Raw genomic sequence first — 16,100 nt, 5'->3', positions numbered from 1 at the left:
TTCAAAAATCTATAGTAAAAGCGTTTAAATAAATAAAATTTGATCACACAAATAACTTTTTTTTATCGTCTCTTCTAATCGTAATTTGACGAATATAGTCTTATTCCTCAATCTATTCTGAACTGAGGTATGCCATTTATTTGTACGTATGAGCTACATAATTTGCATTTTAAACCAAATATTTTTATGAACAAGAATAAACGAACGACTCTACGTTATCGACCTCGATTAGGTTTGACGGGCAGATTAGCATCCTCTTAAAAGTGTCGAGCAGACTCTTGTAACCTTTCTGTTATTTTTTGTATTGATGTTATACAAAACTTGCCATTGTTTACAACTCTTAAGGATGTATTGGACATACAATCTTAGACAAAAGTGCATGAAATTTGAAATACTTAAATATCTACGCCTAACGCATAGTAAATCTAGATGTAAGAAACTTGAACGATAGTTGGAGTCTTATTTTTACTCTTACAAAGGTATTTTTCACGTATTTTCACTTATGAGTTTAAACTTTTGATAGTAAAAATGCATAATTATCTCAAGTTATATTTTATTTCTTTAAAACGGTGTAATGAAGACAATTGAAACTTGGCAGATATTTTCATCTATTCATATACTAGATGTACAAAAAAATTCAAAACATTGGTACTATTTCTTCTATATTTTTTTAGCTGTACTGTTTCATCCGTCAAGATCGTCTTTTTCCATAAGATAGAAAAGGATATCATGTAAAATCAGTGAAAATTAAAATAGTTATAACTCAACAACCGTTTAGTGGATGCGTTTTCAATTTTTTGCAGTACATTAAGGAAACTAAGAGAACAATTTCACAAATTTTTAGCAACTTTGTACCATTTTGAACTTCAGTCCGATACATCTTTAAGTAAATTTTTGTGTGTGTTTAGAACTATGACAGTTTATGGCATTAGAAATTTTGTAGCAGTGGATCAAAATCGAAAAATGATTAATGATTTTTAATACTGTTTCAGTATAAACATAATAAGATTATTTAGTGCCAATTTTTTATACGGAACCAGTACCAATAATACAACTATTTTTTAATACTGATGTAGTATTGAGCCAATATAAAAAATGATATCCGTTTTTCCATATCAATCCAGTGTCGTGCCCTTATTCCGTGCTCTTATTATTGGCAAAACATATACAGCTCCTACATAGGTCTATATTTCTATATTTCTATATAATGTTTGTTTATTATAAAATTTAAATTTAAGACATAAAGATAAATTGAATGAAAAACAATCGTAGGTTTAATATTATTGTGTTACTGTATAGATACCTAAGTAAAAGAATATGCATGTAGATACAAAAACGTTGAAATTACTTTGCATAACAATACACTCTCCTATGTAAAGAAAAAGATAAACGTTACTTTCCACATGTGAAGCAATCTGTGTCTTGAAATCGACACAGAGACATCACGGAGCGACATGAATAGGAGAGAAGAGAATATTTATATATGTGTGAATACGTGGAAAATCTGGGAGCCATTAACCTTTGGTTTGCACGATAGGATAGACCCTTCTCGAAAAGGAAGACGTCATATTCATGATTGTTAAAACGTCATTCTTGCGAAACAAGAGTGACGAAGAGGCTAGGGTGAACCTGGACCAGAATTTGAAGTGACGGTTCTCGCCGTTTTATTTCACCCTTCTGTTACCACAATGTACTTGCCCCGTTTATTCCGTATTATTAAACTCACTTATCATTATTTAATATCACACGAAATGTGAGAAATGCTATATATAAATAGAAAAATATGTCGATAATCAAAATTTAAGATCTTCTCAATTCCAGTCTAAATCTTATATAAATATAATATTTTATTCTTATATAAATATTGTATTACTATTTATTTAAAATGTTTATTTAAAATTGAAACCAAGTTGCAATTTTCTAACTAGAATTAGTAATATTTAAAAGAAAATAAACGAGAAAAAGGAGAACGTTTGTAAAGTTGACAACGTAATTGGCAATTGTTCGCCATCTCTCGACATAATCCTGTTAGAGCAATCTTGAGCAGCTAAAAGGATGGATATACTTTCAGGGAGGAGCCAACAAATTGTGTGTGCGTGCGGAGGGCTGTCAATATTCAAAAAATGTTTCCGACCCTGTTAAATCTCACGATCTTACCACTCGAAAAACCAAGTTCCGTAAAGAATCGCCGTTCTCAGGTGCACGCTCAAAACTGGCCGAGTGAAACGCGATCGGTAAAAGTGCGATTCAACTGTAAGGCGTTAATGCTAAAGTAATTGATCGAGTGCTCACGCGTCCGATTTAATTCAGACTCTTCAGTATTACTCCGAGAGTGATGTGATTCGTGCTTCTTTTAGATTTCGAAAGATCTTTGGTATAGCTTAGATGCATGCATCCTCGAGGGTCACGCAGCTGAGAATATCTTGTGGGAAAACTATTCTCCAAAAATCTGCAGCTGTATTTGACTGATGAATGTATCTCTATTTACAAGAGAGTTACAAGTATTTTGCAAATTTCTTCTATTTTTGTGCTCGTCGCCATTTTAAACATATGTTTAATGTACTGTATATTATTACAATATTAAGGATTATAAAACTTTTTATATAATTACAGAAAAGTTTTGTGAAAAAATTAAAATATAAATTTTTATTGTATCTCTGAAACCACAGAGTATATACAGTATATACTGGATGCTACGGAAGATTTCAGATCTCATTGTCAGAGTATTATGTGATCGTAAGGTGAGACCCTCTATTTAAGCTCTTGCAACCAAGTCACATGGTGTAATCCGTTCATGACATATTTCATAAACCTATAAAAAATTATTCATAATGTATAAAATAAAAAGAGGAACAAAAAATAAGAAATTACGCAAATGTGGCAATACTTTTCTAAGATAATTTATACTCTTATATGTAAAAATACTTATATCGAAAATACGATTTAAATGTAACTTAGAATAACATTTTCTAAAAAGTTTAATAAATTTTTTAAATAATTATCGACATGTTTAATATAATATGTAGATAGTACATTAATAATATAGCATTCACAAAAAAGCTAGTACACGGAGAGAATTTTCTCTTAAAATTTATCGTCAAAATCTGATAATTGTGGGATAATGTGTGACTTCAAGGAATTTTACTATATTTTTTAGTAAAATTTACTAAAAGTATAGTAAATTTTACTAAAAAGTATAACAAAATTCCTCGAGGTCATACATTATCCCACAATTACCAGAGGGTAAATTTTAAGAAAGAAATTCTCTCCGTGTATAAGTTTGCAAAATTCTCTCTCTCTCTCTCTTTCTTTTTCTATTTTGAAAAATAATCAAAACAGTGAATTAAAAAAATCTGTATTTAATATTGAAAATTATAATGTATTTTTTATTCCAAGGAAGCAATTTACATTTTTAATGCTTACTTAATATTTAATATAAATAAATGTAATTTTCATTATAATGAAACTAACCTATGGTAATGTCACCGCTTTTTCGCAACGCTGATTGATTCTCTTGTTGCGCTAATTTGATGAAAGACTGTCATCGTGGAGTTAACAAATGAAAATTTGTATAGATGGTTATCTATTCAATTATTATTGTAATTTATTTTAAAAAAGTAAAAAATGAAAACTTAAATAGTACGCGCGAAGCGTCCATCTGTGGTGTCTAGTATATATATAAAACATTGTTAATAAATATACGTTTTATTATATAAAAAAAATTTCTATTCTTTGTCGACAATGAGTACAAAATATTAATTTAGAGTGTAAAGTATATAGAGTAATTTTCAAAATGCGTGAATGTATTGAACAAGGATAGAAGGCAAGAATATCCGACTTGGAATTGGATTAAGGTTTAATCGAGCATGAGCTTGACAGAACTGCACTCCCGAGGAATATGGATTGTCCAACATGTCGAGCAAGAAGCACGAAGGCCAGTATTCAACCGAGATAAATAGAGTTATACGTCGCCGAGCTTGCCATAACCGCTTCCCACACAAGTGGACGTATTGTGGGTCGCCGACGGCAAATATTTTCTCTCGCCCGGGGCACAATCCGCGTCGATTCTCGAGGGCGACAAAGGACCGACAGCGGGAAATCCTGTCGATCGTACAGAAGCGATTCATTGTCATTCTACGAGAAGAATCGGCTTCACCCCGTGCCGCTGGTAAAGTTCGTACAAAACGTCATTGCTGACGCGGGCACGCTCAAGGGTAGTCGATAGGCGACGGAACTTGGTAGAAAAATACATTGGTGGAGAACGCGTCGTTAAAGCAACTTGAATTTCACCCTTTCGTGCCACTGTCAGAAAATCGATTTCAGAGAAATATCTCTATAACAAAAGCTCAATCGATAGAAACGTAAGCGCATATTTAGGCTAGGAGCAGCTAGTAACTATAGTGATATATAGTAACGAACGCAAAATAAGAGAAAGAGAGAGAGAGAGAGAGAGAGGAAGCTCATTGTTACGTCGCTGCGAGTTAGTAATAACAAAACAAAGTATAAAAGTATCCAAATATAAAAACAAAAAATACAAAGTAATGGAAATAAATATATACATCTTTACGTATTTGTTAAGTTACAAAAAATTTAAATGTTTTTATTCAAATAAGTATTTTTATAAATATGTAAAAATTGTGAAATAAATATTATAAGTATTTTTATTTTTATCTTTTTCTTGCGCTCAAGCCTAACATAAATATATTCTTCTACATAAATTAAATATATGTGAATAAAGTATAATTGGATATGTGCAAAAGTGCATTGCTCACAGACAAAAGATTGATTTTAATTATACAAATTTAACAAATCTTTAAATAACTTTTATTTATTTTTAACCTGATCCCACATCATTCAAATACTTTTATCAAAGTGGAAAGTCGCGGAAAAAATCTTTGCTACTAATTGTAAAATAAAACAAATAGTTTCAGATTCCTAGGTAAAGGGAAAAGGGGGATTTTAAGATGCTCTTGAGCATTGGTATTTAGTTTAGTAACTGTGCAAGTCTGACCTCACTGTAAAAAATTTTTGTAAAATTACACCTATAATAGTGGATAATTGTGAGACCAACTATATAATAGTTGTAAATTTTCTCGTGTCTATAATTTTGCAGTATACAAGTAAAAATAATTTAATATATCATAAATTTGTTTACGATGTATACACAAGTGTAAAAAACAAATTAAGAAATTATTGCGAAATTTATATATAAAATTATATACACATAAAAATGTACAACTATTATAGTTAATCTCAAAATTATCCACTATTATAATTGTAATTTTACAAAAATTTTTTACAGTGCTGTCGGCGCGTAGTTTATATGAGCTGAGAATATTAAATTAATTAAAAAATTATATTCATCCTCAAGATCCGATACAGACTGTATAGACAATCTACTTCATTGACATGTTTAAACGTATATTGGTCGGAAGAATTAATTTACTAATATTGTTAGGAAAAGTTGTAATAGAAAAATAGAATAAGAAAAAGAAAAATGTAATAAATTATAAAATACTAAAAAACTGCTTTGATTGCGAAATATGGTAAGCTGATCAATTAAAACAAGAAACAAGCAAAAGATAATCAAATAATATTCTTGGATCATGGACTTGGAACATCAAGCGATCCTCCGCCTCTAAGAATAAAAAAAATAATATAATTGATTTGTTTATTGTCCGATCGCTGATCGTGTTACCATAAATGTTGCGCCTCAGACAAAAAGAATCGAGCACAAAACGGAAAAAACGGTGAAAGAGGGACAGAGAAAAGTAGAGGCGACAGCTGTCCCCTTCGCGGTTACCTCCTGTCGCGGTAGTTAGCGATGCGAACCAGTCGGCGCTGTGGTCCCGTGATATCATAACACCAAACGCCTATTTGTTACACGATAAATATGTAACTGGAACACAATATCTCCCCTCTCCTTCTGTGCTGGCTTGCTCAATCCATCCTATCCTGTCTTCACGTTTCGACGGGGGAACGAAACGCATTGCACTTGGAACGCGACCATGTCGATGACGGAAGGGTGCGCTACGGAACATTAAATCACACACACACACACACACGCGCGCGCGCGCGCGCGCGCGCGGAGAGAGAGAAAGAGAGAGAGAGAGAGAGAGAGAGAGAGAGAGAGAGAGAAGAGGTTTTAAATGTTCGCACAAAAATGAACAAAATGTGAAAAATATTCACAGCTAGGTGTGAAATGGATTATCATAAACAAAATACACAAGCAAAAATTCCAACGAAAGCGTTTCAAACGTTTTAAAATGTTAACTTAGTTTTTAACTAAAAATTACTATTTTCTGAATATTAAAGAATAATTCAACAATTTCTTTCCGTATACAACTTTCTCGATTTTATATCTTTAATAAATAACAGGGGCAGAAGAATCAATTTGTACAGGTATAAGCTCTTAAAATATATCCATCCACCACTAACAAATACGTACACACGTGTAGACCTTTGCATATATGCCTAAATCCAGGATAATGTATGTACGGAAAGGGACGGCCGATAAAAGCAGAGGCAGATGGCATCCGCGAAGTCAAAAGTTCTCAAATAAGGGCTTAGTTACAATAACATCGTGAGCATTCAGAAAATTAGCCCGTGAATGGTCGCCCTGTCGACACTGTCAGAATAACCTGCGATCCGACGAATGAATGGCGTTTCGTTAGAGATCGTCGCGTCGTGATCAAGAGACAACGACAAGATCTTGTCAAGAACTTCACTTTGTGAAATTGTGCTTGTTTCGTTATTGTTGAATGTTATTGTTGATCGAACGTAAAAATTTTTCAAATGTATATCTGTCAAGTATACCAAGACGATGTAACGATGGAAAGGTATATTTCAATTGTTAGAAACCAAATGCGGAATCAAGAGAATCAAAAGAAATCAAGAATGGATCAAGATCTACGAGCTTCCTTCGAGCTCTTATAAAAATGTCAATCTTCAAAGAATAATGAATAAAGAATGAAAGGATTTAAAAAATTGTGGATATGTTATAACAATTTGCATTTAACTTTACATTACTTAAATGTTGATCATTTAATAATTCATAATGTTTAATTCTTACAATTAATTAATTTTTGAGTGTCATTTAATCAAATTTAAATACATATAATTTGAATATTCTTTAATCGAGCTACTTTTTTACTTCTCACATAAGCAATATCTATATATACATTTAACTGATAAATACTATATATTATCATTATATAAACTGCCATTGCAATACTCTTCCATGGGTTCTTGCCAATTGCCTATATTTCCACTTTTCAAACAATCATCTCGTGCAAATATCGTGCAACACAATGCGCGAACGTTTCTTGAAAGAAAGCATCGAGAAATCCGCATGCAACAGACGGACTGTCGTCGTCTTTAACATTTCATGTATGCAACTTACGGGTCGTGACTTACGTGATCGATATCACAGCATTTTGCTTCGTATCGTGCTACCATTATGACAAAACTTCCGTATTATACATCTATCGAAACAAAACGATATGCATCGTAGTTAATTCATCTTGCGAAACGTGTCTTGTAATATGATTTCGTAATTTATAAAATTTTTAATTTGGCTGTATACGTGTTATAATTGTTGACAGAGATATTTCTAAATGTCAACATTATTTTCGAACGTAGTTTTTTCGACATATTTCGGATACAAATAACATCTTGTTAAAAAAAAAGTACTTGACACCGAATAATACATAAGTGAAATTCAACAATTAGTCGCAAGTACTTTGTCGGTAAGTTTCAAAACTGGCGTTATTAAAAAATAACGAGAACTAAGTATACGTTTACGACAGTTTGACAGACAGTAAGCGATGGTGTTGCATAGTTACGATAATTCCTCCAGCATTTGTCCCGGACAACAGTTTCCTTGTGTTACAACAAAACTATAGACCTCATTATACTATTCTCGTGTCGCCCGTGAACTTTTCATGCGAGACATATTGATCGGATGATACCGTAACAGGGATTCATGCTACAACATGCAAGAGGTTCTGCTTACGACAACCAGTCGTAAGCCGAATGTAAGCTTACGAATAATTCTGCGCCGTTGATATTCTTGGGTCGCGGAATCGATAGACAGCAAGAAAATGTGTCACGTTCTTACGTTGTCAATATTGCAGACTGGATATCGATACGTTGCTATACTTTTTCTAAGCAGAAACCTTTTCAGCATTAAGCGTGTATCTGTACTACGATCAAGTAATAAATTTGTCTTTTTATCTTGCAGTATAAAGTAAAAATTCTTTTTACAAGAATTTTAAAATTACATAGAAAACGTTTTGAATTTATGTTAAAATCGATTCCTTGTTAAAATTTTGTGTTAATTCAAGTAGCATAGAATGTTGCAACGTGTGTTATTAGTGCACGGAGAGAATTTTCTCTTAAAATTTACCCTCAAAATCTGGTAATTGTAGGATAATGTGTAACCTCAAGGAATTTTACTGTACTTTTTAGTAAAATTTATTAAAAGTATAGTAAAATTTACTCTATACCTTTAGTAAAATTTACTAAAAGTATAGTAAATTTTACTAAAAATTATGGTAAAATTTCTCGAGATCACACATTATCCCACAATTACCACAAGATTTTGAGAGTAAATTCTCTCCGTGTGTTAAAATAATACAATTTATAGGTAAATGTAACGTCAAAATGATGTAATTTTGAAACGTAAGTTTTAAGATAAGTAAATAAAATGTATGTATTTTACACACACATTTGCGCGTACGCGCGCGCAAAGCTTGTTGTAAATATTAATTTTATTACAAAAATTATTTATATTTTAAATTTGTGCAGAAAGATTTTTGTAATAATTAACTTTTGTAAAAAAAAAATATATATATATATATATATATATATATATACATATATTGTTGGCGATCATTACATATTCTTAAAGTTTTTTTAGGAAAAGTTTTAGAAAAAAAAAATTCTTTTTCTATAAAAAATATAAGAACATATTGCTTAACTATTAATGTTGCCATGTCTCTTAACTCTCCATGAAACAAAACCTCCTCTTCTATATTTTCTTTCCTGTTTGTTAACCTTTAACTAGCACGCAAACTACATGTGAATATTTTGCTGAGGAAGACGTGAAAGTGGATCGATTTCAGTGGAAAAACAAAGTGTCGTCTATACAATGTACAGCCTATAAGCCTGACGATGTTACTAACGAAACACTGTGGGCGCGCGCGCTTGTGTATGTGTGTGTGTGTGTGTGTGTGTGTGTGTGTGTGCAGAGTACGAGTTAGGAGAGAATATGTAGGTAAGTTCGTATAACGTACGACGTGCAAAGGTGAGCACGGGTACGCGCGGGTGCAGGTGCGCGACGACGTCGACCGTAGACGTCGACGACTCTGATGTTGCCGGACTATCATTACACTTCTGCCGGTCGTAAGGGCGTATCTATCTGACATTCGTGCCACATAGAGGCGGTAATCCACGCTACCCTGGCTGTGGGAGCGGACTCACCTGTGCTGACCCCGTGGGTGCACGGATGAGTAATGATGGCTCATCTCCACTAGCAATGTTTGCTGGAACGAGGTGCTACCGCCCTTCTCTCCGTCCTTCATCGATATTAACATCGGTAGTATTTTAATTAAGTAACAAGTTAGTTCATTTCCCCACAGACTAACTTAGAGTTTTTAACCCGGCTAAAGCGTGGTACTGTGACCCTGTACTTGGGTCGGATATCCATTTGGGGAATTAGAAGAAGAAGAAAAACATCGGTAGTAATCGGTGTCGTCGCGGACTGGTCTTTTTCTTCAAAGAGAAAAAAAACTTTATTTTTTAATAGCTATCTCTATCAGTTCACCATCGTTACTTTCTGACGAAAAATGATGAAGAAACGATCGTAATTAAAAATCTTTAAGTTGGGAGACCTCCCCCATCTTTTTGTGTCAAACACGTTAGTTATATAGTATATAAATTTCACGTACGGATATAGTAGAGGGCAAATTATAATCAGCGCGGCGGATGATCGCAAGCAAGTACTAAAATATACATATAACATGACGTACACGTTAATGAACGTATGTTTGTATCGAAGCAATTGACGTCGTCTCAATGCAAAGTAGATAAAAATAAAGATAGCAATAAAGAAAGAATTAAGGAAAAAGAAAAAAAGTTTCGTCACGTGCTTTATTCCGCCACGTAAATATAGATATCGGTTACAAATTAACGAATGAGAATGGAGAGACAGTGAGAAGAATACTTCTCTCTCTTCTCGACTCCTCCATAAATCCGAGTTCAAAATTCGGCACGCTATCGAATCGAGCCAATCCAGCCTCTCTTTCTTCTCTTTACTAACATCTTCATCCAAGTTCCACAGGCAGGTGAGACACGACGCTGCTGATCAGCCTTTACTATCCCTTCTCTCCCCTGCTCCTTCTCTCTCACTCTCTTGGCGCGCTCGCGCGCATGTGTGTGTGTGTGTGTGTGTATACGCGCGGCGCCTTTGTATCATTTAATATTTAAAAACAAGCCATAAATATGTCGCATCCGCTTGCAGTTGGCTTAAAACGCGGCCGTCGGATTATGCGCGCGCGGAGAACGCGCAAGCCGCCGCGCGACGCGAAAAGCAAGACGAATGCTATGTTGAAACCTGCGAGGTGTTAATGATATTGCCCCACCCTTTGGCACGCGGTCGGATTTCCATGGCGCCTCACTCGTGATTACATTGTCATACACATATAATATCGAAATAAATGACGCATAAAGATGGAGAAAAGAAAATATAATACAATAAAAAATAAAGAAATAAGAGAAAGTTTCTTCATTTCGGAGAGTTAACGTCCACTCCAAGATATATGTGCTCGATTAAAAAAATAAAAGCGAGATCTCTCTCTCTCTCTCTTAAATTCCATGACAAGGGCAAGAAATTTTTTAAAAAGCGATTGACCGAGCTTCTTAAGTAGCACTTTTGTACTTAGCTACATTTTGTGTTAATTTATGTGAGGAAGAAAGGAGATGTATTATAATATGTCGAAATATATTTGCTGCGCGATTATAAAAAATTACGTTCTAATTAATAATGACCTATAAAATGCGTATAAAACATCGAAGGAATAAAATACCCAACTGTTATCTCACCCACATTACAATTTAGTAATGGAAATGCAAAGGAATCACTATATACGTAATATATATATATATATATATATATATATATATATATATATATATATGTATATGTATGTATGTATATACATTACAAGCTCTGTGATAACCTCGCGCGAATCGACATTCATCAGATGTGGTTGCTTGTAAACCTGACCGAGTCGGAAACCTGTTTCGAGCAAAATGGCAGTACCACGTGAATCATCTCAATCTTACTTTGCTCCGCCTTCTCTCGGTAGACGGAGAAAAGTCAGAAATTGTATTTTACATTTGTACGGGCAAAAAAATCAAGTCAAGTGTCATTTAAAGTTACAATCACACATAATGAGAAAAAAATGTTGAAGCGTACTCACGATCGGTTACTTAAAAATAATTTAGAAAATGTTCGAAACATAATAATCTGTTAATTGTGCATTAATATCCACATGCGCATCTCTCTTTCTTGCTCAATCGACTTAATTGATTCTATTTCTTTTCCATTAAATCGTAATACGTTAACGTACGCGACGAGCGTTATATAGAGACATCAATTTAATTTGTTATTTCGCATAGAGTGGTGGGGTGCTCGAAAACGGGGACGTGTCTCCTTCGAGTCCTATCCCGAATCCCTATCGCGAATGGTGGAATTATTTAGTGTAGAAAACCTATGCATAGACTGTACCCACCGTGAAACCGCCCCGCCTAAACAGTGCGTTAACCGATGATTTACGAGACGTTGCACCCCGACTCCGTTTCTGCCAGCCCCTGACCGTAACGCGCGCGGCCAACCCTTTCGCTTTGCTCCAGATCTAGTTATGTGTTCATTGTCAGCGGACCCCGACGGTACACGAATGCTTATTAAAAGCCGACCTCTTCTTTCATTCAAGACTCGAACAAGTACACCATGCAAATCGATGTATGCCGAGAATCTTCCAAGTTACAAACAGTGAATTGCATAGCTTACACTGATTATCATAACTAGATATATTTTAATATCGAGTGTAGTTGAATTTTCTCTCTTCTCCTTCTATAAATGTAATATATACGATATATATCATATCTATTATGCATATTATATCACATTGTGACATATTATATTATATTTTACATTAATGTTATATGTCTATATCTTATATGTTATATAAAATATTATCGAAAAAGGAAGGAAATACGTAATTTATAAAGGATTAAAGGCAGTCTCGAGCACAAACTACGTATGTAGAAATGTAGGTGTGAAATGCGATATTTAACTTTTTTTCAATATTTATTTTTTATTTAAGAAGAAAAAGAGAGAAAAGTAAGTCGTAATAAAGGACATACCTAATAATCGCGTATTAGTATTGACAAAGAATTCAAGTGGCAAAATGACTAATAAAATCCGTTATCGCGAAACTCTCGCATTCGTATATTCTCGTGTCAACATTATGAAATATACGCGCATAGGCACACGTATCAGTGTATACGTGTACACTTGTACATCTACGAATTCCGGACCATAAAAAAGTGCTTATAGGTGCACGAATGAGTTGTACATCATTTTGACTTATGAGAGGCATTACTGTTCACACGAAAGCTTTGCAAAGAGCGAAAGAAGAGAAGGACGAGGAGGGTATAGAGGTGTCACCCAGAGAAAGTACGAGGACACATATATCGTACTTGTATGTGTATCCAGACAAACGTTAATATATTATGTCTCGAGACGTTACTTAAATATATATAGTGTATGTGTGTATGCGTGTGTGTGTGTGTGTGTGTGTGTAATATATATACATATGTATATAAAATTAATCTGAAGCACATTTCTTTACCGTTATATCTCCGATATTCTGTTGCAACAACTGAACTTAAACGACGTATTTTTGCTTTCACTCTTTGTTTTCACTCTTTCTACTATAATACTTTATTTGAAGTATTATATTTTTTCACTGCAATGCAAATATTATCTTTTATTTAAAAGTTGTGTCCACAATATATCGTACTATGTTAAATCATGAGCACGAATCGTGATAATAAAGTATTACATATAATAATAAATTATATAGAAAATCATACATATTAAATTCTGTTGTAATCAAAAGAATTGTTCGATAATCTCGTATATTTAAATATACTTTTATACAAAATTACAATATCAATTCTGCGTATATTTTTTATTGCAAAAATAACAAAACTTTGTTTGTTGGAGCTATTATTAGTGAAGAATTATCAGAAATACTTATTATTATTTATATGTATATTTAAATAGCAAAGTATTACTATAGCGCGACAGATAGTTATCTGAATTGTAAAGAACGGAAGAAAGAAGAAAAAAAGAAGAGCATACGACATAAAAGGAACAGCATTGAATCGTGAAAGACAGGGCCCGGTGCTACTAGTGTTACTATTATATCGCCATGATGCTGCTCCACGTTATACCTGCAATATTCAACCCTTATCTGAAGATCCGATCACTCCAACTGGGAATTCAAATCTATGAGACACTAAATATCCCCAAAATATAATAGAGATAGCGATTTATTACTAATAATAAAGATTAATAACATAATAATATTTTAGTCGTTATATTTTATAAGAAATTATTATTAAAATTTGTTTAAGTTATTTTCATATTATTTTAATAAATTGTTGTCATAAAAATGTATCATTGTTACTAAAAAAATTAAACTTTTTATGTTGATGCTGCACTGTTTAATGACGCCTAAGATTTAACCCGTGAGGTCTCTGATGGAGATTCTAGTTATCTTAGGCTATCTGATAAAAACGCTTGAGGTACTAAGGTACCTCACGCAAGTAATAACATTACATTTTTAAATATTAGTATTATATTTATATGTATTTTATAATGTTGTATTTTGAAAAATTCTTAAACCTTATAAAAATTTTACTAACTGTTAAATGCATAATTTAATTATAGTTGTAAAATTTGTACCCCAAGTAAGTAAATTACGCTATAAATACTCGCGTGAGTATTTATGGGTTAGTATATAGTTACAAAGTAATATATGTTTAACATTTCTCTGTTTTATTAACTAAATATTAAAATTGTTGTAAATTTTATTTAAAGAGACCAATATATGCATACAATATAGGTTCCTTAAGACATTTTGTTATTTCTCGGAAACTAAACATTGCACTTTACTAATACTGAATTAAAACATTTCTTAGTTTGTTGATTTGTTAATTATAATTTGTTAAATAATTAACAGAATAGAAACTTATATAATTTATATATGCATGGCTTTTTCTACATATAAAGTCTATTAAAAATAAATTCTTTAAAAATAAGAATAAAATCTGCATAATTGTTTTGCAAATTGCATAGTTTTACAAACAATAGTGAGTGTATTTAATATTAAATTTTACATATTTATAGCATTCTAAAATTGTTCTAATTGTGTTATTTTTCTTATTTTTTGTACAATACGGTTCAAAATACAATAAAATCGGAAACAACGTAAACTAACACATCTATTAGTAAGACAAATTATGAAGTAATAAAAACAATGTTTGAGAGAATAAACGACACAGCATTAGGAGATTTATTTATTTAGTTAGAAAAACCTATAAACCTCTTTATAAATAAAAGAAAAAATGCTAATCTCTTTATATATTATCTACATATTATGTTTTGTGAAATAATATAAGATAATTGTATTGTAAATTGACACAAAATGTTACATTGAAAGGTTTCTAAAAATTTTTATATACATTAATTTGTAATTATTTTACGTGACAAGAAAAAAAGAAAAAATGTAGCATTACTACTAACTATGTTGGTTTATGGTTTTATTTAAATATTTTAAAATTTGATACAATATTGTACACTGAGAAAAAAGTAATTGATTCAACAAAAGTTTAGTTGCAAGCTGCCAACAAAAGATATACTTAATACAATAATATTTGCTGTTAATGCAAGTGCAATAACGTTGATTGGACTATGTATATATTTATTTTGCAATACCATATATTGTTGTATTGAATATATCTTTTGTTGGCAGCCCGCAACTAAAAAATTTTGTTGAACCAATTACTTTTTTTTCTCAGTGTAAAAACTATTACATTTATATAATAAAACATACTTTCTACTTTGTATTTATGTTTCTAAAGTTTTTTTTTTAATACCACAAAAGTAAAAGTGTATGTATTAGTCACCTTCTTCTATATAATGAAATTATTCGTATTTTGTCACATTTTATTTCACTGCAAAATAAATTCACATTTAACGCTTCTATCTTACTATTATATTGCACTAAGCAAATAAATATTAATAAACAATATTTAATAGATTTACGTAATACAAATCCTCTAATATTCATAATTATGTTATGTTATTAATAAAGAAACACTTAACAATACATATTATAAGTTTTGTTTGATTTGGTACTGTGTGTATTTCATATTATGAAGAAAATTTTATGTTTATTTAAATACATTAAAATCTACGAAAAAAAAGATCAACGTCCAAATATGATACTTTACTCGGCATGCTATACTCAATTGCAAAATATGCAACTCTGGCAGTCAAGCCATGTATTTCGAAACTCGATATATGTATATTTTCTACACCCAGGGGAAAACGCAAACGTATGGGAGCATAGCCAGTAGTAGGTCGATTTATAAACACATTGGTCGATGCGGAAGAGAGGGAGAGAAAGAGAGAGAGAGAGAGAGAGAGTGGCAGTCCTTCCACCGTTACATTTTCATAACGCGATACACAGAGATACCTACGACAACCCCCCATCACGTGGTAATCTCTCCTTATTGTCGACCAAGATTACGCTCTCGAGCCGCAACGCTACAGGGAGATAACGTGCCGATAGAGCACACACGCCGTTTTGGGTTTCGCTTCTATACTTGCGTGTGCACGTGCGATCGCATCCCAAAATCGAGTGTTCGTACATGGCGCACATGGCTTTTGCTATTGCGAATTGGATCTTTCCCTGTCTGTGCTTTATGTCTTTCTTATCTTCTAATACAAGAGAACCGTAGCT

General features: G+C 32.5%; 1 long non-coding RNA gene across 1 annotated transcript; it reads right to left on the bottom strand.

Moving 5' to 3' along the window:
- Positions 1-679: 679 nt before the first annotated feature.
- On the bottom strand, positions 680-4,544 carry LOC118644952. Its single transcript, XR_004962729.1, has 2 exons — positions 3,472-4,544; positions 680-2,812 (listed from the first exon to the last, which is right to left on the bottom strand). It is a non-coding gene; the product is annotated as an uncharacterized LOC118644952 (long non-coding RNA).
- Between the last annotated feature and the right edge of the window lie 11,556 nt (positions 4,545-16,100).

The sequence above is a fragment of the Monomorium pharaonis genome, chromosome 3 (genome assembly GCF_013373865.1).
Source record: "Monomorium pharaonis isolate MP-MQ-018 chromosome 3, ASM1337386v2, whole genome shotgun sequence".
Taxonomy (NCBI): domain Eukaryota; kingdom Metazoa; phylum Arthropoda; class Insecta; order Hymenoptera; family Formicidae; genus Monomorium; species Monomorium pharaonis.
The sequence above is the reverse complement of the archived record's forward strand: the minus strand, read 5'-3'. Positions and strand labels throughout refer to the sequence as shown.